General features: G+C 37.3%; 1 long non-coding RNA gene across 1 annotated transcript in view; it reads left to right on the top strand.

Annotated features, from left to right (window-relative positions):
• LOC130541470 (uncharacterized) overlaps positions 1–18,125 on the top strand; it is a 78,091-nt gene extending 59,966 nt beyond the window's left edge. Inside the window, exons 5-6 of the long non-coding RNA XR_008955530.2 lie at positions 10,174–10,359; positions 16,603–18,125. This is a non-coding gene — a long non-coding RNA (uncharacterized LOC130541470). The remainder of the gene's footprint in view (positions 1–10,173; positions 10,360–16,602) is intronic.
• The last annotated feature ends 8,307 nt before the right edge of the window (positions 18,126–26,432 follow it).

Below are 26,432 nucleotides of genomic sequence, written 5' to 3' on the forward strand. Positions count from 1 at the left end.
CATCTGTATTGAATACATATAGCAAATAGTACTCTCATACACTATTAGTGGGGTGTAAAATAGTAAGCCACTTTGGAAAACAGGTTAGGCAATTTCTTGTAGTTAAATACGTATTTTTAAAAATGGACCCAGTAGCTCACTTCTAGGTATTTACTCAAGAAAATATGAAAACATATACTCACAACAAGATTTATACATGAATGCTTATAGCAAACTTACTCAACCTGGAAACAGCTGAAATGCTCTTAGGTAAATGATAAGTTGTGAAATACCACGTAACTAAGTACTACTCAACAATAAAAAAAATTACTACTATACAAGCAACAGGATGAATGAATCTCCAAATTGTACTGAGTGTAAGAAGCCAGACTGAAAGAAATCCACAGTGCATGATTCCATTCCATAGTGGCAGAAATGGTTCCCATGTTGAGGGTGGAAAGGGGATTATCTGCAAAAAGGCTTCAAGAAGCTTTTGGTGTGATGGGGGTGTGCTGTATCCTGATCATTCAACTCTTATGACTGCACAGTATAAAAGAGAAAAGATTGTATTTACCTCTACAAAGGGTGAATGCCCCCCTTCCCTGGAAGGCTACTTATTTTTACAGTAATAGGTCAACTATGGAATATATACTGTTATTTCAAACCAATTGAAATATATCAATTTAGTGAACTATCACAATCGTTTCAAAGTGAATCATACTGAAAATTCACTCATGGCAGCTTTTCTTTAATTGCAACACAGCAGAAAATGAAAGAGAGACATTCCAAAATTCATTTCCCAAAATTCTTGGGGCTAGATGTGCTCTGGTATTCAGAATTATTTGGATTTTAGAATAATAATGTGGTGCATGTATTATACCCCATCTGTAGCAATCCTTAATTAATATATTAATACTTTTGTTGTGAAACACATGAAAATTCATACAAAGTAAGTTAAATTAAGACTATTTATAGCCTCATGTCAGTTCAGAGGATGTTTTTTAGCCAAATAAGTTCTAATACCACAGTTACCCAAATCTTCAGTTTGGATTTGGGAATTGCAAGTAAGGAAAAGTGGACCTGTTTTAAATAATCAATTTATCATTGATTATTAAAATGGTTCAATAGAGAACATGCTTGCCATGTTCCAAGGTTATATACATGCTTGTGATGAACTGGAACTGTTGTCAAGTATAGGAATCTTGGCTCATACTAAATTCATGGCATTATTCTTTGAGCGGGGAAATTTAATCCTAGACGAAGACAGAGTTTTTAGTTTCAGTGGACTTACAATGAGGATAAAGTAACATTTCTTTGACTTGAATGAAACATCCTTTTACTTTTATTTTCATTTTAAAATGTATACCCATAACACAAAACTATATGAAATGATGGATCTCTTTATACAAAATACAGTTTTCCCATTAAAATGAAAAATCAAAAAGTTTAACATGGAACTGAAGGCTAAATTTTAGTCTTAAATATTACATTTTTCACTTGAATCATTGCTTAGTTCTCATTCAACTGGGCCTGATAACTTCTATGTCCTGGCCGTGCTTATAGGCACAGGTGTGTGTATGGACATCTGCCTCCATGTCCTAAGGAAACTCTGATAGACATGCTATAAAATGGAGGTAATGTGATACAGTACAAAGAGCATGGAGATGGGGGTTAGTCTCAGATTCTAAGTTCTCTCTTAAAAACCTATGACTGCAAATAATTCAGCTGTTCTGAACCTAAGTTTTATCAACTATAATTGAGACCTATAAATAAAACTTTTTAGAATTGTTTTTAAGATTTCATAAGATACTGTCAAGCATTCAATACAGAGTAGGCACTTGATAAGTGGTAATTATAGTGAGTTTATTTTAGTATTAATAAACTTTAACAGAGAAATCTATGGTTAAAAAGAGAAGTATGTAATTGTGTTAGAGACTGGCTTAAACTTCATCTTGTGAAAATGTTATTCATTTCTACCTATAAAACTATTACAAATTTCCAGCACTGGAATTTGGCAAGAGATATGTTTCATAGTGTTTGATGAAACCACACATGACCGACTGACTTACAACATCCCTTATAAAACCCATGGTCAGGAATCACAATCCAACTAGTGTAAAGAAAGCTCAGAATTACAGAAAAAAAAATTACAGGAGAAAAAAGTTCATTCAATAGGAAAGATGTAAACTGTAACCAGTGATGCTCAAAAATTGAAGGTCTGATTCAATTTTGACATAGCGAATGAAATTGGACTCATTTTATGAAAGCTTGGCTATATTATCTGATGAGGCTAATGAGGGAAGAAGGTGTTTTATTGCAAAACATTAACTGTAAACAATCAACTAGAATCCATTAAGCTGTTTATTCTTGAAATCATTCTTTCAGACTGATTACTTAAGTATCAAATGCAATAAAGCAATCAACTTATTCTTCTTTTATTTATTTGTTTTTTTACTACTTAGTTCTTATGGGAAATTCTATCCAGGTCATCATAACACAATTGAAAACAACTGATAATGAAAAGAATGCTAATTGGTTTCCTCTCTCTCTTATCACTGATCCGTACACAGTAAGTAATGCTTCCACATTCTTCCTCCTGTTTGTATCCAACTTTTCTATATATCTAGACTTTAACATTTTTTGGAAGAAATCATGAACTAACAAAGCAATGCACGGCATTGATAAGCTATGTTAAATAGTAGACAGTGCAATGGAATAGAAATAGTGTGTTTAAAGTCATTAGACCAAATATTTATTGGGCAAGCACTAACACAAGTGCCAAGGTTAAAAAAATGATACCCAGGCTTTGGCTTTGGGAACCCAGAGTCTAGTAGGGGAGATATATAAATACACAAATACAGCGCAGAACAATACATGTAATAACAGACTGTAGCCAAAGTAATAAACATTTAGACAAATAATAAACAGGCTGGCCCACAGAGACAGGGCCATTATGCTACTCAAAGCCTTGTGTTCTGCTCTGCAACTTCTGTGACTAAATCAAATCATCTTAAGTTGGGTCAGCCAAAAGCTGTCTGCCATTCCAGTCCTTCAGTCCCACCTCCTTCAAAGAGACTACTGGTAGGACTAAATTCCTGAATTCTCAGGCCTGTAATTCCTGTTTAATCCAGCCAATATCCAAAGTCTCAGTGACCTCCTTTTTAAAAAAATAGTATTAATATAATCTATGTGCCACATTTTCTTTATCCAGCCTATCATTGATGGGCATTTGGTTTGGTTCCAAGTCTTTGCTATTGTAAATAGTGCTGCAATAAACGTACATGACTATGGCCATAATCATGACCATAACCATGATTGACTATAACCATAACCATATCCGTGATCATAACCAATACGATAACCATGACCATAACCTTAACCATGACCATAACCATAACCATAACCATGACCATAACCATAACCATAATGCTTCTTATCTTTACTGTCCTCCTCTTCAGCTTGGATTCCACGGTCCCTTTTTTCAATTACTCTTTTCTTCCCTCTGAACTCCAATTTCCTCTGCCTTTTCATTGCCTTTATTTAGCAAACTAAATCCTAAAGGAATCCATTTTAGAATGACACTTAAGGAAATAATAGTAGGACAAAGTAACACTATAAATTTATCATTATCGTCTAGGTCATTAGCAGTGCCTGCATAGCCCAGTATATTTCTCACTCACTAGCCTCAATTATTCACACTTTTCTTAACTTTTTCTCACTCTCAATTTACACCATGCCAGACCCATCATTTTTCAGACCCAGATGAATTCACTTTCTAAAGAGAAAAATAGAAGGTATCATATGGATATACTCTTAATTCCCTTAATTGGATAGCATTTGCACTCATCCTGTTATTCTCTTGTTCAAAGAGGAGAAACATTGTCCCCTCTCCTGTTTAAGATCAGTCCTTTCACAACTGCCCTAAATTCAATTCCCTCCCACCCTCCCAGGGAGCATGCAAAGTCCATTGTCTCTTTTCTCTCCTGTGTAATTAATCCCCTTCTTTCTCAGATGGCTCCTTTCTGTGAACATTTAAAAACTTCTTTTCATTTTTAAAACAAAACAATAAAAATACAACTTTCCTTGAACCCAATTTTACCCCTATCATCTTCTGTTTCTTGACTGTGACAGTCAAATTTCTTGAGTATCCAAAGTGCATCTGTCCTCTTTTTAACCCCGCATTCTCTCCTCATCAGACTCTAGTCTGCCTTATGAACTTAAGTACTATGTACTTACATGCTCCACTGACAAATCTCTTACTACCATCAACAATGACCTCCCTGCCACTCAATCCAAAAAGCAGTTTTCTATTCCTTGGCCTGGTTTTCTCTGAGTAGTGCTGATCCCTTTGGGTTAGAAGTTAATATAAAGTAGTAGTTAAAACTGGACTCTGGAGTCAGACGGCCTGGGATGGCTTGCTGGATCTGCCAAGTACTAGCTAGGATCTCAAGCAATTAATTAAAATTTCTTTGTTCCTCTGTTTTCTTCCACGTCAAAGAGAAATACCTGCAATAATAGTACCTTTTCCTAGGACTGGCATAAGAATACAATAAATATTTGTGAAGTTCTTTGAACATAGCCTGATACCTACTACATTCTCAATAATGTCACTTTAATTTTATTGACACACTCCCTCCTTCTTGAATAACTCTATTCTTAGTTTCCCAAACTTCACACTCTGTTCATTTTGGTAGAATGACTATTTATGACTGCACTGGAGAACATACAAAAGGAAAATGATATGCTCAGGGGTTTAATAATGTCAACTGAAATAGAAAGCCTCTCCGTGATCCTAAAAAATCTCTTGCTTTTGTACATACGAATTTATTTTTGTTTGTATGCACCAGGGTAGATATGGCTAAAAATTAAACTCAACATTTAAGTATCTGGGTTAGTATAGAATTACCGTGTAAGAGGTATTCACAGACTTTCCAAGTTTCCGAAGTGGAAAATTAGGGCATTGGTTATGAGGAGATAGAAATACTTAGGTACACATGCATAAAAGTGAAAATTGTGAATCTACTTTAAGCATTCTTTCAATGGGCTGCTTATTTTCTTTAAGGCCTATTCCTATCACCCTTATTGTGTCTAGACCTATAGCTAGAGAAATCTGAGTCCATTTCAAGAGAGACAAGTGAATAATCCAAGCTAGGAAGAAACAGGTTATACTCCAAAGATAGCAATATTATTCTAAATTATATTGGCATAAACCTAGGGGAGCTACATGGGAATAAATTAGTAGGGTGTTAAACCAAGGAGCATAAAACACAACATTGGATCAGGCCAAATTAATCAACGCAGGTGCACTTATTCCAGATTTAATATGGTAGGTTGGACAGATAAGAGTGTTCTCTTTGTGACTTCTTTCTTTCTACATGTCTTAAGGTCCAGCCCTGCTTCCTGTTAGCACCCTAGACAATATTACCAATACTTGGTTTTATATACTATTTATTTTCCAATAACCTCAAATATATATATCCCACTGCCAATTTTTTCTCTGAGTCCTAGACCTTTCGATTTCAAAGTATCTTCTCAAAATCTCCATTTGGATATTTGAGAGAGAGAAATTTTAAAATCCATATATCCAAAAATAAACTCATCATTCCTCTCCTAAAGATGGACACCCTAGAGTGCTCCTCTCCTACAAATGGCTAGACTATCCACCCATTCACGTAAGTGAGAAAACTGGGATTGACTCTTGTCACTTCCTTCATCTTCACTGCCAATAACCAATCACCAAGTCTTGCTGTTTTGCCCACTAACAGCTTTCTAAGTCATTCACTGTTCTTATTTTCACATTTCCTCATTCCTCAAAGATTTCAGCACCTGAAACACTATCACTCTTTTCAACATGTGATATCTGTGTAGATTATCTGTCGATATCTTGGACTCTAAATTCCTTGGCAGTCTGTCTCCCAGTGATCTTTCTTGTACCCTATCCCAGATGCTAACATTCAGGGTCATGCTGTCATCTTTGTCAATGGCAGCCCTGAAGTTCCTCCAAATTTTCAGTTTCAAGCATCACATTCTCCAACTGACACCTCCTCTTTGCCTGCCAATGCTTACTAGAATGGAACTCTAACAATTATTTCACCAATCTGGTGCCCCAGCACATCAATCCTAATAACTCTTTTCTCTCCTCATGTCCTCTCCTTTCTCCTTACCCAGCTTAAATTCATGGCAGTCCTTCTAATTATTCTTTGAACCTGCTCTGAACCCCTTTGCTTTCTCTCACTTTTGTGGTACTTTTGGCAAAGCAACAACCTTTTTAAATTATTTGCCTAGTCTCTGCTTGCATCAACACAGATTATCTCTCCTTTTCACTGAGATTGTCTAAAACAGTTCACCAAACGTATTTTCCTTTCCTTTTTGGTACAAGGCTAAATGATGTTTCCTGGGTTCTGTTCACCTAAGGTGCAGCCATGACATTGAATTTTAGCCAAGACAATGTGAGTAGAAATGATGCATACTACTTCTAGGACTGGCATAAATAAAATTTATGGAAATCTTGCATTTTCTCCCATCCTCAATTTTCCAACGGGGTATCAATTCCCAGGACAAACTTGAAAAACACGTGTTGAGTTTTACTGGCCAAGATCACTGAAAGACTCAGTTGTATAATCTAGGAGTTCATCCTCATTATGTCCCATTACCTATTAGGCTTTATGTTACTAGCATAGAAATTTCTGTTGTATTAGGTTACAAGATTTCAGGATTTATCTGTCACAGCAGCTAGCATTACCTTAACAAAATCACTGTAGAGCTATGCACACTCAGCTGCTAGTTGGTCTAACTTTTAAATTCATAATCACTGATCTTAATTGTTTCCCAGCATGAACACTAGAGTCTTCTAATCAGTCTCCTACTCTCCTAGATAACAGTTCATACTTTTTTATTCTTTCCTTGAAACTCACACCTGAATGTCTACAAATCCCATCATTAATACCTTCAAAATATATACAGAATGTAACCACTTCTTTATCCCCATCTATTTTGATTGAAATAGCCTCCTAGCTGGTCGATCCCTCAGTCAATTCCGACACAACAGCCAGGGTGATGCTATCAGAATGCAAGACAAATCTTTTGAGATCTCAAAACCCTCCATGACTTCGTATCAGTTAGAGTCTAGCCAGGAAAATAGGAGCCACACTGGATATCTCAATCTAAGAGGTGTTTTCCACAGATGTTGGGTGCCTGAAAGAGAAAAAGGGTAACACAGAGATTTAAAAACTCAGGCAACAGCTGATACTGCTGGTTGTTGAAACAAAAGGGAAGGGGTGGGGTTACCAGAATCTAGGAGCTTAGAAGACTGGCTCTGCAGAGCTGGTTCTATACTTCTAGGAAAATAGCCACTGCCCTAGAGCTGCTGATTCCTCCGAGAGTGTGCCACAGCGCTGTGCTGGAAATGCCACAACTCATGGGAGGCTGGATCTAGCAATGCCGTCAAAGACAGGAAAAACAGGAAGGAAGTTCCTTCTGCTCTTCTCTCTATGCATCCTGCAGATGGAACCTAAAAGGAAGCCTGCTGGCAAGGGTAACTGGAAAATGTAATTTTCAGAGTCCTCCCAGCATCACAACGTCACCTTCTTTGGTTTCTCAGCACTCCTAATCACTCCTCTCCATGTATTTTAACTTCCATGCAACAACAGTTAACAACTTCATGCTTCCACGTAGCAGGATCCAACTCTCTTTTATATAAATGAAGTCATTCGTACTTTCTTCCACATATAAGAGACTCAAAGTCCTAACATTTACTATGCCCCATCTGGGAGTGGTGATAAATCCTCTTATTCAGTTGCAATCACACCAACAATCCTTACATGAAGTAATAGGGATGAAATAAAGGATGAAAAAAATCCGTGATTCCTATGGTTTCACTTAGACTCACTGGTAAGTCCATGGTCAGCTGCTGGGCTGACTGTGCTGGTCTTTGGACCCTCTCACGTGCCTGGGGCCTTGGCTATAACAGCTTGTCTCTATTCCACATGGTTTTTCCTTCTCCAGATGGTGGGCACAGGCTTTTCTCCATGGAAGTTTCAGGGTTCCAAGAGAGAGAGGAGGAGGATACAAAGTCTCTTGAGAAGCAAGCTTAGAACGCACACAATGTCACTTATATTCTACTGGCTAAAGCGAATCACAAAGGCATCCAAATTCAAGACATTGAAAAATAGATTACACCTCTTGAAGGGAGGCACTGCAAAGATTGCTATTTTGCAATATGCTACATGTATATATAATCAAGAAAGAAGACATACATAGCTTTCCTTTTTCCACTACATTTTACCCTTCAATTGACCACTGTGACATGGATTTTTACTTGATTCCATAGGTACCCACTTTTTGAGCAGTGATCCAAAATGATTTTTGAGTCCCTAGAAGCATTGATTTGGTCTAGTGTACGGTCACCTATCAAATGCAGGCAGGCATGTCTCAGGAAGATCTAGAAAACTTTTACAGTATTCAGTTGTGGCAGTGTTGAAGAGTACTTTCTCAAAAGGACCCAGTCTTCCTTTTGATCAAAGAACTCCAAGTCTGTGAATGCCTTTAGGTTCGGGAAGTAGATGAGAAATTGTGAATACTCAAGTCCGATTTCTGCCCATCAAACATAGAGTTCTCTTATTATGCTGATTAAGTAACACTTTAGAAATCTGCTTATCTATTTTCCTCCTAAGTCATTTCATTTCTAAGGAATTAAGTGAGCATAGACAAAGGTCTCTGCAGGTCAATTCTGATTTCTAATTCTTCCTAGCTATCTTCACAGAAATTACATAACTCTTACTTATTGAAGTGAGTATTACTTCTTGACTTCACTACTCTGCGATCCCATGATATACATTGAAATTAGGGATCCTTTTTCAATAATAGCATCAGCCCTTGACATCTTTGCCCTTCAGAGGATGACTGCCATTGAGCTTTACAAAGATACTGGCACACGCTCTAGAAAAAGGGATGTCTTCTGGGCCCTCTAAACAAATAGAGAGGGGTGGTTGGTGTGCAAGTTTCACAAGTAAAGTCCACTCTAACATTCCTACATCCCTAAGCCATTTTTGACACCAGGCCAGGAAAATTCTCCTCCAACCTTCCTGCAAGAAGGCCACCATTGAATCCAATAAATTAAACAATTGTTAGAACAATTTTAGTCTGCTCAACCTATCATATTAAATCTGAAAGAAGTACACCTATGTTGAGAAATTTTATGTGCTACAATGTCACATTCCATTCTTTTTGGTCTAACATGATATTATTATACATATGCTATAATCACATATATCCCCTAGGTTCATGTCAATATGATTTAGAAAAATACAGCAGTTCTTTTGGAGTATAACTTATTTCTTCTTACACTGGATTTTTCACTTGGCCCTGTTACTTAGATTGCTTTAGTGGTATAGGCCTAGACACAGTAGAGGTGGTAAGTCTTGAGGAGAATAAGCATCTGGTTGAAAGGAATGCTCAGAGTGGATTCAAGGTTTTCAACTTTATATTCCATCAGATATCCCTATTTCTTTCCAGTCAGTCTTAATTTTCACTTAGGACACTTGCAAAGTCTGTGAATGCCCCTTTCATTGTAATTCCATAACTGACCTAAATAGTTAAATGTTGAATTTGGTTTTCACACATATTTGCCCTGCTATATACAAACTAAAATAAATACATTTGTACAAAATAAAAGATTCTTCTAGGATGACAAGAGAAGCTTTGAGATTATTAAATTCTTGAGTCATTTTCCTTTTGTATAGTCTCCAGCACTGTCAGAAATAGCCATTCTACCCAAAAGTCATCACAGTCATTATTACCACCATAACCATCACCTGCAGCAGTCATTTTATCCACCAAGATACTCATTTACGTAAGCATTTTATCCCAAGCAATCCCAGGTGATAATTTAACTAAATATTGCATGCCATATCAGCATCCTCATTTTCTACTGATAAAGAACTTAGCATTAAGTTCAAGGTCAAGGACTTATCTTAAACATTTCCATAATCCCATCTTTGAGGGCTTTCTGGCATCATTTCCAGTACCTGACACTGTAACTATCAGGAAAATAGAAACCACCTTAAGGATTTGGAACAAAGGGCATTTAAGCAGAGAATTGGTAACATAGGTGTTTGAGAGCTAAAGAACAAAAATGGAATATTTCAGTAACCTGGATATTAAAAACTAAAGAGGCTGGCATCTCTACATCTTTAGGACCAAGGACAGAACCCAGAGGGCTAACAAAGAAGCACCATGGAGTTGGTACACAGACCTCTGAGAGCGGATCCTAAATGGCTATCGCTGCTACCTGGCATCTCACCAGAGAACTGGTCCTGGAAGCTGTCAAGGAAGGTTGAAGCTTTTAACTGCTACTGACCAATACAGGAAAAACAGAAATGTGTAAGTCCCTTCTCTCTTTTCCTTGCCTTCTATTGGCAAAACTTAACAGGAAATCATTTGACTAACGGGAAAATGTAGTTTACAGAGTCATCATAAAGAAGAGTACTGAAGGGTGCTTTGGAACCAAGAGCTAATAGGTCAGTAGCTGGCACAGACTCGCCATCTCACCCAGAATAAAAGCTAAAATCCTGTAGTGATCTATAGTTACTACATAACCCAGTCCCTTGTCACTCTCAATTTCATCTCACTCCTCCTGCTCCTGCCATAGAGACGCCTTGATCCTTCTTGAACACACTAGGCATGTTCTCATCTCACACCCTTCACACTCAGTGTTCATTCTGCCTGAAACGCTCTTCCCTGAGATCTTCAAGGGTCACTCCCTCATTTCCTTCCATTCAATCATTACTTTCTCAGCGAGGCCTTCCTTAGATTTTCCTCCTACAGTTTCACCTCACAGTGGCATCTTATTTCCCTTTTCCCTGCTTTCTTTTTTCCATATGTACTTATCACCCTATAATATACTATATATATGCATATATTTATATTTATTTTATTTTATATATATATATATATATATTTTTTTTTTCTTTTTTTAAGACAAGAGTCTTGCTCTGTTGCCCAGGCAGGAGTGCGATGGTGTGATCTCAGGTCACTGCAACCTCCACCTCCTGGTTTCAAGCGATTCTCCTGTCTCAGCCTCCTGAGCAGCTGGGACTACAGGTGCGCGCCACCATGGCTGGCTAATTTTTGTATTTTTAGTAGAGATGGAGTTTCACCATATTCATCAGGCTCATCTTGAACTCATGACCTCAGGTGATCCGCCCGCCTCGGCCTCCCAAAGTGCTGGGATTACAGGTGTGAGCCACCGTGCTTGCCCTAATTTTTGTATTTTTAGTAGAGACGGGGTTTTGCCATGTTGGCCAGGCTGGTCTCGAACTCCTGGCCTCAGGTAATCTGCTCACCTCAGCCTACCAAAGTTCTGGGATTACAGGCATGAGCCACCGCACTGGGCCAATATACTATATATTTTGTGTATTGATCTTATTGTATGTCTTCTCCAGTAGAATGTGAGTTCCACAAGATAGAGACTTTTATTTGTTTTGCTCATGGTGGAATTCCAGTGACAGAACAGTGCCTGGCAAATATTTGAAATTAAACAAATATTTTTTGAATTAGTGAATATACTAACACAACCCTCATCCTAGACAACACTCACCTGGACACATCCAGGAGTCTACTACCTGCTCTCCCTTCATTCATTCTTGTCTCTGCCTATCCATTTTCAATGCTGCTGGTATAGTAATTTAAATGAAATAATTATACATTAGACTACATTCTGTCCCTGCCTCTTCACCTCAGTCATGGCTGTATAGCTAATATTGACTTATTTAAGTAAACTCTATTCATTCAGGGTTTCCTTAATCATTTAATAGTGAGGATTTCTACCTATGACAGTTTTTCAACAGTTTTTCACTTGACTTGTGTTTTTAGTGATCTTTTAAAGAAATCTTTGCAAAGTCTCTCATTACCTAATTTGGCTTTGATACTATAAAAATCAAGTGGATCATTTAAAATCTGATCTTTTGTATGTAGACACAAGATGAAAATATGCCTATCTTAACACAAAAGTTATGCTTTCAAAATGTTGCCTGTGAATCGATATATATGTTAAAGTCTAGGTTTTTATTTCAAAGTTTATAATAAATTGAATATTCATTCTTTTGGAAAATTCTTTGGGAATAAGACATACTAAAATATCACTTAAGCATTCATGAAAACAAAAGTTGCCTAAATCATAAAATAGAGATGTATATTTTATATTTTGCATAGTAGATTAAAAGTCTAAAGGGGATCATTGTTTAACAAAATTTCCATCAACCCTTGTCTTACCTCCAAAATAGAATAATATGTCCCCTTTTTTGTCTGTCCAAAACCTATTTCTTTGCTCCCTGTAAAAGCTGTATACTTGTAGAAATGAACAGATTGATGTAGTCTGATGGAACAATAAGATGCAGCAGGAATCCGGGCAACAATTGAGCCTGCCTGCCTGGTTGTTTTTCTTTACTCTGAACTACTGTATTGCTTGAGCTTTGCTCATGCCAAGCTAGTGGTTGGATGTGTGTGCCTTCTCTTAGTGAATTGTAACAGCCTGGAGGTCAAGGTTTGACTTACTTTGTGCCCCACAGAAGGCTTTGCATGGGGTAGGTACTGAAATTGTTTGTTATAATTAGTTTAAAAATTGGACACAGAAAAAAGTATATGAAGCAACTCTATCAACACATCAATGGAAATTTTAAAGCTAAATGCAAGTCTTCAGATTCAATGCAAAGAATGAACACCCAGAACACCCAGATTTATCAATTATGTCAAATTTGGTGTTCTATACAATGAATTGGGCTGATAGCCATAGACATTTGAGTGTGTGTATGTGTGTAATGGTTCAAGCTAAGTTGAAGGGAAGGGTTTTGATAATTCTCAAAACAAGGCTGGATTTTTTTTTTTTTTTACGACATAGAAATTACTGTCTTGCTTCAAATAATACATTTGAATATAAATGCATGCATGTTCATTTCCTACCTTCAGCTTCTCCCTTGCAGGTCTGGGGTCCTAAAACATTGCACGACTGTGTTTTCCTCCAGCTCAGGCTTCTCTACCTTTCTTCCTTTGGAGCATCCGTTATGCAACGTATTGAAAAGCAAATTGCCTGTTTTGGAAAGGGTGATTTCCTTTTGAGGCCATCTTAATCTCCAAGGAAAATGTAGAGACACACAAAAATATGCACAAACAGCTGGAGTACAGGTTGACGTTAGTGAAACCAAACCTTTTTTTAAAATATATTCAGAAATGTGAGTGAAGTTACTTTTTGTAAAACTTCCCTGCTGTTCTCACAGCACAGCATGCAGCTCTATGAGGCTGAATATGCTTTATTTTCACACAAACTTTTCTTAACATGGGTCAGTATTGACAGTGTAATCTTTACAAAATATGCCTCTGATGAAGAAAATAAATCCTCCACTTCTAATAGCAGGGTTGTAAAAAAAATACAGCACAAGGCAACTTGTTTGAAATACCATGCTGCCGAAACATGTAAGAATATACTTACTCTTTAATCTCAGAATGACTTTCACTGGTTTATCTTTAATGTAATTATTTTTAGCCCTTATGATTTAAGTTTGGCTTCATGTGATCCATCTGGTTGGATCAGAGCCAATACTTATATGTTCCTCTCAGGTTTACTGAGTGCTTACATAAATATTATCTGGCAAAGTAGGTATTTCTCTTACCCCCATTTCACAAACATTTGGTGATTGCTTTTGCAGATGTTACCCAAAGATGTTACGGTAAACTCTAAAAATTCAAAAAACTTAGTCTATCTAATTGTTCTTTTTCATGAAGTGTCAGACATTTGTTTATGGTAAATTTATTCCATTGTATTTTTGTAAACCAATTAAAGTGGAGTGACAAAATGATAATAAATCTAGTTTATGTCTAAACATGTGACAATACTCTTTCATCATTGAAGAGATGTTGTTAAGAAATATATTTGGCTACCAGTAGTTATAGCCTAAACAAGAGACATGTAGCTTTGTCTCATGTTAAAGAAATCTGAAAGCAGGCAGCTCAGGTTGAGGAAACCACGCTATATATATTATATATATTGTGTATATACTATTTCTTAGGGAACTACACGTTCCTTTCTGCTCTGCCATTCCCAGCACACACATGGTTTCCATTTTCAGGGCCCAGGGTAGTTTTCAGAGCTCCAGCCATCTTCTGCATCATTTTCTATTAGGATGCAGAAGAAAAGGAAAGAAAAGCAAAAAGGTTTTTTCAGAAGTCCTACCCAATAATTGTTCTATCTACATTTCACTGGACATCCTAGTTCCAGGGGACAGGGCAACAGTAGATTCCGGGATGGCTCATCATTGCAGGGCTGAGACTGGGGATTTGTTATTGAAGAAGAAAGGATGAATGGATTGGACAACAAAACTTGCTGTTTTTGTCACTCTTCCATAAAGGGTTTCTCTACTTTTAAGAACAGAATCTATTGAACCCTCCAACCTATTACCCCACATATTTTTTTAAAAAGTCCCACTAATGGTTTAAAGAGTATCCTTGGTTGAATAAAAATGTAATAGAAAAAACAAAATTAAGATAAAGTGAAGGTGACAGTTGAAAATCGAAAAGTATCCACCCCAGACAGAGACTATATAATAGCAGTGAAAAATGAACTAGAATTTAGTAAAAATCTATGTTATTCCTCTACAGGAATCACTTCCTGTAAGTATCTTGAGACTGTTAAGGAAGCATGCTTAAATTATGACTATTGCTCTATGGGGTTCTGAGAGCTAGAAGGAATGAAAACATCCAGAGTCTTACACATTCCCATCATGAACATGACTTAAAGTCTAAAATCATTATACTATTGACATCAAACATTAGAATAACAGTGAATTATTGAAAATCAAATTAACTCCTAATCTCAAAATTTACATTATAAACATAAAAATGTGCTAGAGCACGTTAGCAATTCAGTGCTAGTAAATTAAACAAAAGCAAGATAGGATTTAAAATACAGTTTTATTAAGAACCGACTGGTTGCGAAAAATCATATAAACATTCCCTTATACTACTTGGAGAAAATGAGTGGCAAAAACATTTAGAAAAGCTAAATAATGCATTTTAGGCATATGTGTGTGGTATATAAATATATAGAAAAAGTAATAAAGCAGCCACATTCCCTAACCTGGTAATTCTACTCCTGGGAAACTCTTTTTGAAAAAGATGGATCCTAAATCCTGAAAAAAAGGTTTGATGCACAATCTTTACAGCAGCAGGATTTAGAAGTAAAAAATTTAAAATAGCTAGCTGTTCAACAACAGGATAATAACTTAGGTAACTGGTGATATGTTCACTTACTGAAAACAGTATTGCTAATCAAGTAACTGAACATGTAAGAAAAGGTCACAAGAGAACTCCAAGGTATCACAGAGGTACAGACTGCAGGGAGCTCCTGGAGCTGGGAGAGAAAAAGGAAGAGATTGAAGTTGAAACTTAGCACCTTCGTGGAGGATCCCTGTGGACCCGTAGCCCAGACCTCTGAAAAGTCAGCCCCCTGGCTGAGGCTGATGTTTCTGAGGTGTTGTGTGCTGAAGCTGGTTCTCTTAAGCGTGGGAACAACTGCAAACTGCATCCACCCACTGCTCCGGCAGGGCGCTGCCATTTGTAGGGTGAAAGAAGCATCTCTGGATGCTACGTAAGAAGTAGATAGAAAGCACAAAGGAAGGAGTTCAGTCACTCCCTTTTCCTGTAGAGCTCAACACTCCCTGAAGCATCTCCTCTAGGCAGAGCCTAACAGGGAACCAGCTATCACAGCAGAAACTCCTGGCCCCTCCCTGCACTCTTAACAGCAGGTCTTTTCAGGCTGTGCTTGGCCCATCTGGATGCCTACCTTCTCCTTCGTCAGCTCCTAGGGCTTCTGGAAAATCAAGAGTGGGTTAGGGGTGACGGGGAGCTCCCTGCTTCCGCAGGGCTGAGTAGGAGCCTATCCTTTGCTCAGTGGGCAAGGGCCACCTTGGCTAAGGTGCCCCACAGAACAGGTACCCAAGACTGGTAGGGATGGGGGAGAATGTTCCCAGCCCTCCACAGGGCCTATGGGGCTTTTCCCACATGTGCCACTGCCTGCTGCAGGCAGGATGAGACACTGCCCACCATGGGGGCCTCCTGCTCATTGTTACCATCAACAGTGGGCTTTCTCACTTTTAACTGTGCTGGATCCAGTGGTCTGCAGAGTCCCAGAGCCACCACAGCAAAACTGAGTATAGAAGGCTGGTTTGGAGGTGAGAGGCAATAACTTAACTGGCACAGCCTTACTTATTGCCTGTCTCTAGCTAGAAAATAGACTCTTCAGGGACACAGTAGCTCCAGGTCTTAGAGCAGTGCCTGACCCGTGGCAGGTGCTCCATAGGTATTGCTGAATTAATGAAAAGAAACTCTCTGTTATTGAAGGAAGGGGTAAATTGTGAAAAAAAATTATGGCATCTTTATTTCTGCCTTTGGAGTTTTCCTAATTCAGAAATTCCTCTAACAAATGAAAGGTGCAAACCAAGAGAACGCCTCCCCTCTTTCCTGTTCTACTTTTTCTTAACTATGTGTGACTTCAACAAGTTACTTAACTGTAGGAACCCCGGTTTTATAATCCTGAAGACAGAAATAGCATTTACTTTTTTTTTCTCTTTTGAGATGGAGTCTCACTATGTCACCCAGGCTGGAGTGCAGTGGCGTGATCTCGGCTCACTGAAACCTCCGCCGCCCAGGTTCAAGCAATCCTCCTGTCTCAGCCTCCTGAGTAGCTGGAACTACAGGCACCTGCCACCATGCCTGGCTAATTTTTATATTTTTAGTAGAGACGGGGTTTCTCCATGTTGGCCAGGCTGGTCTCAAACTCCTGACCTCAGGTGATCCACCCACCTCGGCCTCCTAAAGTGCTGGGATTTCAGGCGTGAGCCACTGCCTTCGGCTGGAAATAGCATTTACTTTAGAGTGTGATTGTAAAGATTAGTGTGATAATATGTACAGAACATCTTATATTCATGGAGGGCACACATTTGTTCAATGAATTGTACTGTTGAGATCACAAATCACATTTCCTCACCCTTCAACCACTGCGCATCCAACATCATTTCCAAGTAGGTATGATTTCTGAATCATAATAGAAACTAACACTTCTTGGGTATTTCTGTTTTGTGCCAAGCACCACTATAAGTGTTTTACCTATATTAACTCAATTAATTCTCCCAAGAATTTATGAAGTAAATGTTTTTATTTTTCCAATTTTACCGAAGAGGAAATTAAGGCAGAGAAAGTTAAAAGAAAAAAAAAAACCTTATATTACGTAGCTAGAAAGTGTCAGAGCTAGGGTTTGAACCCAAGCAATCTGGCTCCAGAGTCTTAGCCACTGGTACAGTGATTCTTTAATAGGACTACTAATAACTATATTCTTATTGCTAACTATGCCATAAGTCTTCTGGGTATTTACAGGACTGTCTTGTGTAATTATTAATAGGGCACTTTACCCAATTCAGCCAAAATTCCTAAGGAGAATCATTGACTTAGAAAAACCACATCTGATTGAATTGAGCACGCCAAGAATGAGGAGAGATGGTGTCTCCTTTCACAAGGGTATCTGGACAGAGCTTAAAGTGTCAATCTAATTATAAACTGTTATTCTCCTATTATGGAAAAACCCTGTAATTGGATACTAGAAAATTCTCTGTAAAAGCTTGTCCCTCAGGCAAGGCTTAATACTGGTCTCAGAACCCCAGTTAAGTATGTTTTAAAAAATTGGTTATCCTTAAAAATACTGAAGGGAAATCCTTCCCATTAATGCAGTTGTCATTGGATGGTAACATAATAGGTAATATATATTTTTTTCTTTTTTAAAAGTCTTCTATTCAAAATTTTTCTTAAGAGGAAGAATTGTTATAAAAACAATGTATTTCTTAAGTATAAGAAAACATTTCTACAAAAAGTAGAAATTTTAGGTAAGTAAAAATAAAATGAATTATACATAATTAATTACACCATTGCATGTTAAAAATCTGCTATATTTTCCAAATTTTTCTAATGTAAGGATACTCATAAATTGTGTGAGTCTGTATAAAAGATGGAATCATATTCTTCATGTTGCTTTCTATTCTGTTGTGCTTTTCACTTACAAGAATACTGTGAATATACTTCACTATGAATAAATGCACATGTATGTCACATTTTGCAATATATTTACTGTTATTAACATATTATAATTTTTAACCATTCCCTTCTTATTGGATATTTAGGTGGGTTCCACTTTATAGCTATCATAGCTCTAAATTTATACATTTTTTTCTCACTTCTCTTATTAGTCTCTCAGGACAAATTCCAAGAGTGGAATTTCTAGGTCACATTTAAAACTCTAAGTTTTTAAATGTGTATTGACTAATTGCCCTCCAGTAAAGTTGCTGCAAATTATTCTACCAGCAGTGTCTTAGAGTTACTGTTTCCTTAGAGACATGCAATGTTCTTTATTGTCTTTGTCAGTAAGTCAAGCTAAACAAATATTTAAGCTTTATTGTTTATTTCTTTGATAACTGCTTCATGTGCTCTTGTCATTTGTGCGTCTTCTGTGAATTGCCTGTTTTTGTCTTTTGCCCATTTTATTTATTGAATTGCTTTTTTAAAAACTGATTTGTTCATGCCTGTAATCCCGACACTTTGGGACTCCACGGCGGATGGATCACGAGGTCAAGAGATCGAGACCATCCTGGTCAGCGTGGTGAAATCCCGTCTCTACTAAAAACACAAAACTTAGCTAGGTGTGGTGATGCCCACCTGTAGTCCCAGCTGCTCAGGAGGCTGAGGCAGGAGAATCGCTTGAACCAGGGAGGCAGATGTTGCAGTGAGCCGAGATCACGCCACTGCACTCCAGCCTGGTGACAGAGTGAGACTCAGTCTCAAAAAAAAAAAAAAAAAAAAAAAAACAGCAAAAAAACCCCCTGATTTGTAAGAGTTCTTTATCTTCAAATATTTTTAATATGTTTCAAAAGCTTTTACACCAGCTGATGAATTAATTATATTGAAATTCCTATTCATGTTTATTCCACGCATTACATTTTAAAGGAGAAATCGAAGGCATATCCAGTCCTGGAGTGGACTCAATGTCTAAGCAGAGACAAGGGTAACTTGGCACCAACGTTACAGGAAAAGACAGTGCTGGGCTCATGAGAGACTCTCAGGAAGAAATGCCAAGAATTCAATCTGGGCGAGAACTATTCTCTTGGGCACAGTGAAAAGTTTTCTCCTGACCATAGTTTCTTCATGAAACAAAACTAAAGATTAATATCAAACTTCACAGTGTATCCTTCCCAGTTCCTCTCTGCCTGGTTAGGCTTATTCATCCCTTAGATCTCAGCTCAAGCACCATTTCCTCAAGGAAGTTTTCCCTGACCTTGCCTACTAGGTCAAACCTCCTTTTTATGTTCCTGAGACAGTGTAGTTTTTTGCAGTACTTCTCACCGTTGTGATTTTACATCTATTTACCTGATTGTTTGATTCATACCGCTCTCATTTATTTGAATGGATTCTCCCTGAGGGCAAAAACTGTCTGTTTTTGCAACTCTTCATCTCAGCCTGCCACAAAGGAAATGAATGACAAAGATTCGTTAGATAAATTGTATGTGAAAATGCACTTTAATTATAATTAATATCCAAAAAGAGTGAGTTCAGCCATTCTACATGAATACTTTTGACATTATCATGAAGTGCTAATTTAAAGAGCCACTTGCGATACTATCACACAGAAAAATCTAAACTCAGGAGATCATAATTTAACAGCAAAATAAACACTCTATTGCCCCAAGTGAACAGAACACATTTTTCCACCTAAAATTCTCGGCAAACAAGTTCGGTTTAAATAGACCTTTCCATTAAATCCCTCATTATATAACTTTTTAAAATGCCATTGGTTTGATCCATAGGGACATAAAAATTAAAAGAAAAAATCCTGTGTACCTGTGCAGTCCAATGCAATAGCCACTAGCACCTGTGACTGCTGGGCAGTTGAAAGGTTGTTAGTCCAAACTGAGATATGCTGTACTTATAAGATATACACCAGATTTCAAAGACTTATTATGAAAAAAATGAATAATGTCTCATTATTTTAAAATATATATGTTTAAATAACACTATTTTGGATTTATATTTTATTTTTTATTTTTTGTTTTTGAGATGGAGTCTCGCTCTATCACCCAGGCTGGAGTGCACTGGTGCGATCTCGGCTCGCTGCAAGCTCTGCCTCCTGGGTTCACGCCATTCTCCTGCCTCAGCCTCCCAAGTAGCTGGGACTACAGGCGCCTGCCACCACACCAGGCTAATTTTTTTGTATTTTTAGTAGAGATGGGGTTTCACCGTGTTAGCCAGGATGGTCTCAATCTCCTGACCTCGTGATCCACCCGCCTCGGCCTCCCAAAGTGCTGGGATTACAGGTGTGAGCCATGACGCCCGGCCCTATTTTGGATTTATTGAGTTAAATAAAGTATATCATTAAGATTAATTCTGCCTGTTTCTTTTGACCTTTTTATTGTTTCTGGGAGAAAATTTACAGTTAATATTTGACTCACATTATATTTCCATTGGGTAATGCAGCTCTTTGGTCTAACTCAGATGGAAAAACCCCTACCTTGTTACAATTTGTTTTACACCACATTCACCTATTGAAAACTGGGAAAGCTGCCAAAGAGATATTTGAGTAACAGCAATCTGTTACAAGAATCTGAGTAAGAAAACTTACTCAATGGAAGTCCTCAAGTCTCCACAGCATTCATTTTCTCTTATTTCTACCCATAATTTAACACATTCATTTATTAACTTTCTAAAGTCAAAGAAAGAAACGAGAAATGTTGAGAAAGGTGACCAATAGCTTGCACACTTCTATCTGAGGATTCAGACTCTTAATCCTTCACATTTTATTAGATGGCGACCTTGATAACAAGATAATACAAATACTATGGAAAGATAGAACAACAAATCTAAGCTGTCGGGGCCTGCATAGTGTGCATAGTTCAGGAACAAGCGGGCTTTTGAATGTAGCCCAGAATAGTCATTGATGTCAGAAAGAGTTAAGTGATTGATCATAGGACATACTTCATTTAACAAAACAGGACAGTGACATTATATCATAGGAAGAGTTCTATCCAAAGTGGTGAAAATAAAATATTGAAATTCAGTAATTTTGTTTACTAAGAGTAGCTTATTTTCCCAAGGTAAAGGGGAAAATAGGGATAGATGGAGAGAGGTAATAGCAGATAAGAAGAGGGTTTTGCTCTGGTTAGTCAAGGCTTTATTATTAAAGGAGCTCCCTTGAAAAATTAGGCCTCTTTTATTGTACAACATATGCATTTTTAGGTCAAGCATATGTTAGATTAACACAGTGCTGTAAAATAATGCCTTCATATTGATAGCAGCTATTGCAACACACTTATTAGTAGGAAAATGTTCTGCCCTGCCCCCTGAGTCAAATACCATCTTCCGTGCGCTTTTGTGACAAGATCTTAATGGAGCCTTTGGATTATTATACACTTTGGCCTAAGCAAGTGAATGACCGCTAGGTCTGTTCACTGACTTCAAATCACATGTTATCAGTGAAACCTTCACTGCTGGGTTTCCTTTCATTGTATCTCCAGGCTGACCGTTTCCTGTCAATGTCCTTAGAACAGAGAATATACTGAAAACTAGGGTCAGCCACTCAGCCGCTAGCGCTGCACTCTGGCTTTGGAAGATAAAGTCATTTTTATTTTGTTTTGTTTCAAAATATTATTTTTTTTCTTTTTTTTAAAACCCAACATTAGATTTTTCTGTGATTTGTTTCTTGTTAAAAATCAGCAAGGTACATCTTAAACAATATATAGCATTGTCTAAAGATTTATCAATAAAAAAATTAATTTCTTATTGTGCATGTTATGCCTTATTCAAGAATTTGCATGCTCTGTCCAGCATACAGTCTTTGAGGCTGCACAGAGTAGGGGCAACTAAAATTTGAATATGAGCCTTGTAATATGATAACTCATGAAAAGCTACTAATTTATGTGTGATGATTAGTTAATGGAAACGACTAATTTTTTTTAAGTCCAAAGTGTATTTATTAGAACTATAATGCAATATCTTTCAGACTTTATGTTCATAAGCTTCTTTTTTTCTTTCTTATTTGTCTTTTATTTTTGAAAACATAACTGAGTTATTATTTTGAGCACGTTGGGGGAAAATAAGCATATCAATAAATAAAAGAAGGTAAACAAATCCCAAGACATAAATATCAAGAAAGGAAGACATTAACTGTGCCAGGTCGGGAGAGAACAGTTAGCACAGCTGCTTGGAAGTGTGATGATCGTCCTCACCCTTCAGGCTCATCACATGATTAGAATTATTTAACGGTCAAGGTGTGAAGGATTAGGATAACCAGCTCTCAGTAATTGGCAGTATACAACCTGTTTTGATTGGAATGACAGAAGGAAGTAGAAGCTTCTTAGACATGGGGGGAAATGGGATGAAGTAGACAGCAGCAGAAATAAGTAACTGCTTATTTCTGAAAAGCTTTGTTGTTGTGGTGTTGTCATTGCTACCACTTAAGTGAGCTCCAGACCATGTTTCCTGCTCCACGAGGAGAGAGCTGTTCTCATGAGCAAGGAAATCAACTGATAGTAGCAAAAAATTTAAAAAACAAAATCTAGAAAAAGGATCCAGTCATTTTATGCAGTCACATAGTAAAGAATATCCTTAATCAACAGCTCCAAATTAATTGGCAATAGGCAAAATCACAGTACTGGATTTGAACACGGGTAGGTTAACATAATTTTGACAGGTGCAAGAAAGGGCTCTCCACAGAGAGACAGTGCCTGGGCTGGGGTCTCTGAACAAGCCTAACCCAGGGAAACTGTACTATAATATAAAAAGAAAAGAGAACAACTCACACACAGTGGCGGTCTGAAGAAAACATTTCCTACTTTCCGTTTGAGTTCAGAATAAGCCCCGATCAGGACTAAGATAGGAGAGAAAATTGATCAGTTGCGTTGTTGTCCTCAAATTAGTTTTCATATGATTATTTTGTCTTTTTTGTTTATTTAATGTTTGGTTGGCTGATGTTTTAAATGGAGCAAGTTATTCTATTTCCTTACCGATTGAATGCCAGTTGAACTACTTTTGGCTTCTAGATGGAAATTTCTGATTCTCTTGCAATTATCCACACTAGTGTGATTTTTCTTTCTCTTTGGAAGTTCCAGGGTCCCTGACTCTCTGTTATATGCACTCCAGGGACAGATGGCAGAGGAAGACACCACCTGTCTGACAAAAGACATTACCTGGCTGGTGCTCTGAGTGTCATGCTGAGTAGAGTAGCCATCACTGAGAAACGCTCAGTTGTTATATAATTGTACATTCAGGCACCTAATTTTATTTAGTTTTGCCTTTAGTCACTTATATTTTTTAATTTGCCTTACATTTTAAAATTTGATGTATATGTCTCTGCAAACTGTCAACTCCTGGAAGACAGAGACAGTGTCATGCTTCTTTCAGAACCTCCAAATAACAAACAACACAAGAGAATTAAATAAATATTTGATAAATTACATTCAACACTGGACTGTAATCTTCATGAAGGCAAGTGTTGTGACCATTTTGTTCACGGTGATATTTCTAATGCTTACAATTATTCCTGGTCCATTGCTAAGTGCTTCATGAATATTTGTTTAATAGATGAATAAATAACGTTTTCAAATTGTAAGTTTTATTTTCAACTGAGGTTGAGGTTGCGGTGAGGAGAAAGAAGAGTGGAAGAGGGACATTTCCTGTTCCTGGATCACATGAGGGCCATTTTTTCACAGTTGGTTTTCTCTACCTTATTGGCCTATGATCAAAAATAAGGGCAGATCCAGGAAGCTTGCATGAGATCTAGCTGTTTCTAAATCCTCAGAGCTGGGATGTATGCCACCACTCACTGCCCCATTCCCAATTACCAATTATTTCATCAAAGGATGGACTTGGGCTAAACATCTCCCTTTGTTTTGGTTAGGAGGATCCGCTTATATTTTCTGGTTGAGTAATATTGTCCTTTATGAAATATAAAATGTGCAATTTTGATCATTTTACACTTTCAGCATGAAGAAAAAAATATCCTGTCTTGGTAACATTCTTTGCAAGGATATTTACTGCTCATGAATACATAAGGACTTAGATTCATACACAAGGCACACAGGTTTCACCCACAATTTGTTAGTTCTACTATTTCCACATATATTTTATCTGATCCTATTTTCACACATATTAGATTAGAGATCAAAATCAAGTGTCATGCCTTAGACATTTTTATATCTCCTGCCTGGAACAACATGTGTTCATTAGTATTTGTTAAATGTGTGAATGAATGAATGGTCATTTTATTTTCTCTTACTATTACCATAATTTCCTTACCCCTTCAGAGGAGTTGCTATTTTTCTGAAAATATGCATTGCTCCTCTGATTCATATTCATGTCTTGTATTTTAAGACTTCATGCTGAGAAATTCTAATTGCCTATATCATAATGTTGATTTGGCTACTCAGAATTTTCTTAACCTTGGTTTGTTACAGCAAGTTCCCAGCATTCCCCTCAAGTTCCCAGATTCATGATTGCCTCATTAAAATCAGAACAAAATATAGAGAGAGGACATTTTACATAGACCCCTTGTTTGGATTTATTTATTTTTTCAATTTTTCCTCTCTTTACCAACTAGTACTTGGAAACAAGTACTGTAGCTAGAAAGTTGAAAAAAAAAAAAAAAGCAAGCTGTTGAATGGTTATTTCAAATTACAATTTGACTTTTCCTGGAGATAAAAGTGAAAAAGAAAAAAACCTTAGTCTGATTGTGATCACCTAATATACTTAGATATATATTTAGGAATTCATTTAGAAAATACAAATAAAAATAATGAATATTGACGCATTAAAAAAATAAATGGCCTTAACCTCTGAGTTTACAACTTAGGTCTCTTATCACAATTATTTTTTGTTACCAGAAAGAAAACATTTTAAATAACTGTGCCCTTTAAAACATTTATATTGTTTTTCTTCACAGTAGTTAAGATAAGGTAGTGCAGGAGTTCTCCCTAATTTTTAGAAGTAATTAGAACCAATTAATTGATTTGGGAAGTTCTCAACAAGGTACTATTATTCTGATTCTAGTACTTTTCCCTCTAAGACTCCTAGACCCTCCTATGAAATTCTTGGAACTTTTTTTTTCAGAAACCTTATACTTTTCATCCTAATCTACAAATCTAACTTTTGGAGGTAGTTTTTGAATACACTCCTTTCTGTTTTCCAGTTATAACAATAGGAGATGAAATAATTCAGCTTGGAATAAAAACACTGAGAACTTTCACAGAATTGCCACATAGGTGAAACTTGACCTTGGTGCCATTCCTAGACTTGTCCCTTCCATCTGGCCCCCATCCTCTAGATCTATCTCAAGCCAAAAGGCCTCATTCTCTGAGCTGGTTCTTAAGTGGCATGGAAAAAATGCTGGCTGGTAACTTAAATTGTATCATCCTTAGTATCATTTTGTATCAGAAAATTTATAGACCATATCCTTGAAAATTCAGAATAAATGACTGTTCATCATGGAATTTAGGGGGGCAATATTGCAAGCATCCTGCAATGACCACCTGCCCCAGACCCTCAGAACAAATACTTTAGGAAGTATTGGGCAGGTGACACAGTTGTCTTAAGCTTTCAGTTATAAGAAATACAAGTTCTGGGAATCTAATTTACAGCATGGTGACTACACTTACTATCCTATTTGAAATTTCTAAGAGAGTAGATCTTAAGCATTCTCACACACGCAACAGGTAACTGTGAGGTGATGAATGTGATAAAACATATTGTGGTAATCATTTCTCTCTATATATATATGTACATGGAGATCAAATCATTACATCGTACACATTTATTTATTTATTCATTTTTGAGACAGAGTGTCACTCTGTCTCCCAGGCTGGAGTGCAGTGGCATGATCTTGGCTCACTGCAACCTCTGTCTCCTGGATTCAAGTGATTTTCTTGCTTCAGCCTCCAGAGTAGCTGGGATTACAGGTGTGAACCACCACACTCGGCTAATTTTTGTATTTTTTGTGGAGATGAGATTTCACCATGTTGGCCAGGCTGGTCTAGAACTCCTGACCTCAAGTGATTCAACTGCCTTGGCCTCCCAAAGTGCTGGGATTACAGGCGTGAGCCACCACACCTGGCCCTGTACACTTGAAATACACATTTTTATTTGTCAACTATACTTCAATAAAACTGGAAAAACATTTTTTTCACAGGAGTCACAACGTACAGGGACAACAACAACAAAACACCAAAAATCCTGCAAATTGCTTGCAAATACTTCTCAGGATCTTCACTGGGTGGTTTTGTGTATATATAGGAAAAGGGTGGATGGGTCATAAGGAAAGCAAGAATGAGGAAAGGATTTGGTGGTATTTGTATCCATCTACAGAAAGAAGTCAGCTA

The sequence above is a fragment of the Pan paniscus genome, chromosome 3, assembly GCF_029289425.2.
Source record: "Pan paniscus chromosome 3, NHGRI_mPanPan1-v2.0_pri, whole genome shotgun sequence".
NCBI classification, from domain to species: Eukaryota; Metazoa; Chordata; class Mammalia; order Primates; family Hominidae; genus Pan; species Pan paniscus.